The 3,123-nt window shown below is 38.8% G+C and overlaps 1 non-coding gene across 1 annotated transcript; it reads left to right on the forward strand.

Annotated features, from left to right (window-relative positions):
- Positions 1 to 875: 875 nt before the first annotated feature.
- Positions 876 to 1,035, forward strand: LOC115031209. The gene has a single exon (XR_003836828.1). It is a non-coding gene; the product is annotated as a U1 spliceosomal RNA (small nuclear RNA).
- Positions 1,036 to 3,123: the final 2,088 nt, after the last annotated feature.

The following is a 3,123-nucleotide window of genomic DNA, read 5'->3' on the forward strand; positions in this document are numbered from 1 at the left end:
CCTCTCCACAACTATACCCTTTATCAACTGAAATAAACATACACAGACTTCTCCATTCCTTTGGCTATTTTAGATAGATTTGTATGCTTTTCTCTTAAAAAGTTGTCTTTTGTGATATATATCTCATCCATGAACTTAATGATGAAAATAAAAGATTTTATTTTTCTATAAATTGTTGAATGTCTTCAACACTACACTGAGTGTAGTGTATATATTCAAATCTCTATTTATCTTCCACGGGATCTGTTTCTTCTGTGACAGAGAAATAAAATCCACTTTTCGAGGTTGGGACAAGAATTGTAACTCAAATATAAAAAGTCTAAGATTATTATCGTGTGGACTTCACATGTTAATTAAGAGCCTATATTTAAAGGTTTGGTTGTCTTAGTATGGCGTCATTGAGAAATGGTGGAGCATTTGGGAGGTGAGACCCAGAAGAAGAAGGCTAGATCCTAGGTGTATGTGCTGGAAAAAATATTACAAACACAACTCCTGCTCTCATTCCAGCCTCTGAGAAGTGTACCATAAGTCCAGCCATAAGTCCCCTCCCATGATGTACTGCCTCACACATGGTCCAAAAGCTGTGGGGCCAGGAGAGCGAGGAATGAAACTCTCTGATTAGGGGCAATCATTCCCTCTAATTTGATCTCCTGGGTTATGTTGTAGCACTTTCAGAAGACACGGACTGGTACATGGCACTGTTTCTATCTCTGGCATGTCATTTCATGGAAGCAACAATTATGTTATGACTGTTGAACACCTAGAGTAAAGTTTGACTCAAGAAATTAAAAAACTCCTTTCTAAATCAAGTGCTCTACTACAGTCTCCTCATCGGTGCTTTGATTGGCAACATCATATCTAAAAGAGACCTTCAAAGACTTACCTGGCAGGGGAAGTACCATAATTACAAAGTTGGTTTTGTCAGGTTGAGGCTTATTCGTTGCACACCAGGTGTGCTGACCCCTGTGATTTCCCCAAATGTGGGCAACTGCATAGTTTTGTGGTAGTGGGGGACAATGTTTGTGCTCTCCCCTGAGGGAAAAAATTAAATGAATGAAAGAGACCTTCAAAACTGCACAGAGGAAAATTAATCTTTTCTGTCTGTGGGAAAAAATAATTTGAGTTTGCTTCTATTGTTGGCTTCTCAGCTTAGCTGTTGAATTGTGCAAGCCTGTTTCAATGACCCTGTAGTCTTAACAATGTACACCTGTTTGTTTTCCAAGTCAAAGGGGGAAGGCATTAGAAGCCACTCAATATTTGCTTTATTTGTCCAAGATTCTAACCTCCGCCTTTAAGCAGTGAAACTTCACTATGGAGAAATCTTTAAACCCCAGGCCTGCTGACTGGTATAAGCTCTGCATGGGTACCACAGAGGAACCAGCAATTAGGCTCCATACAGTGACTCTCGAATGAAGAGGGTAGATTGATGTCCCCATTTGTGTTCCATTGCCCCAAAATACTATCACAGCATGAGCAGCTGTGTGAGAGCTCTACTGAATTTGTATTCAGGAAAACAAGCTAAAAGGTCAACATGCATATATGTTTATAATGGAATTGGTATCTGCTAATCGATGAGGAGAATGTTTCTTCCTTCCTAGTAACTTGACGAACTTTTCTGCTGAGCGCCTGCAGTCAGCCCTGGAAAACCCTTACAAATTGCACTTCAATATTTTCTCAGATACTTAAGACAAAGACTGTTCAAACTGCTCGACTATTGACTTTACAATTTCCATGCTAAGCTTAAGATGCCGTATCTAAGTACTAAGTTTTCATACCAATTAAGGAGGGAAAATGATCTATGGTATAACTAGTGTGAGACATTTTTAAAGAATATTTGTTTTGAAATGTATATTGTGATATAAATTCCTTACTTTTGCAAATACTGTTTAATTATAGAGTATGGATGAGGCAAGGCAGCTTCCTAGGTGATAGTAATTATCAACCACCCTTAATAAATGCAGTTCTTTCTACAAATACTTGTATGTAAAGGTGTCCTCTACCTCCAATATCCAAGTTTATAAACCTGGAACTTAATGTTTCTCTTGTCTGTTTAGACCAAATACATTGTTTGCATGACTCACAAAATGCCTAGAAAAGCACATCATTAGCGAAGCATCATTTTTGGAGCACACCATCATCGTCTCAGAAAACCTCTGCTTTCTCCTTTACACAGCCTCAGCAGTTCTCAGCATTCCTAATGATGTGACCCTTTAACACAGCTCCTCCTGTCATGGGGACCCCCAACCATAAAATTATTTTGGTGCTACTTCATAACTGCAATTTTGCTACTGTCACGAACCATAACATAAATATCTGATATACAAGATATCTGATCTGAAACCTTCAAAGGGGTTTGACCCATAGGTTGAGAACTGCTGCACTGTTATCTGAATGGACCACTTTTCAAGAATCCACATCTTACCAGTCAAGTGTCTTCTATCATGTACCTGATTCTAGACCATATGCTTTCTCCCACCCTCTTCATACCACTGCCGTCTGCTGCTTTCATTTCACCGTCTCTCTCCTTCAGCAACCCCCTCTCATAACCCTTTTTAGAGAGTATTTGCACGGAGTACATTTCTAATTTCTTGGGTTCTAACAACATACAATCTCTTAATGTCATTAGTCAAATAATCTAAACCATACAGCGACTTCCAAGAACATCTTATGATCTCTGTATCTCTTTACAGACTCAGCCACTCCCTCCCCTAGCCTCAGCCTCTGCTCATTTATTTTTCCACAAATAGAGTGCTCTTAGCACTCACTCTCTCCTGCTCCTTATAAACAGTTATTAGTAAATACCAGCTGGATTAAATTTGGTTTTCTTCTTTCCTAATTAGGTTTTTAGTTACTTTGGGTTGTTAATGCATTTCTCAGTTTAAAATGGGGTTCAGTTTCAGAGACGAGTGCCTTGGGAAAGTATTGGTGTGGTAATGCACAACATATTAAGTTAGTGAAGGGGGGGAAAGAACTAGAATGAATGAATAGGGGACAACAATTTAAAAGTGCTGTAACAGCACCTAGTTAACATAAAGCTATAGGAAAGCTGTCTCAAGCATCAGTCCAAGAACATCAAACAAATATAACAAGAAAGTATATACCTAACTTGCATACATCATGTGC

The sequence above is a fragment of the Mus caroli genome, chromosome 5, assembly GCF_900094665.2.
Source record: "Mus caroli chromosome 5, CAROLI_EIJ_v1.1, whole genome shotgun sequence".
In the NCBI taxonomy this organism is placed as follows: domain Eukaryota; kingdom Metazoa; phylum Chordata; class Mammalia; order Rodentia; family Muridae; genus Mus; species Mus caroli.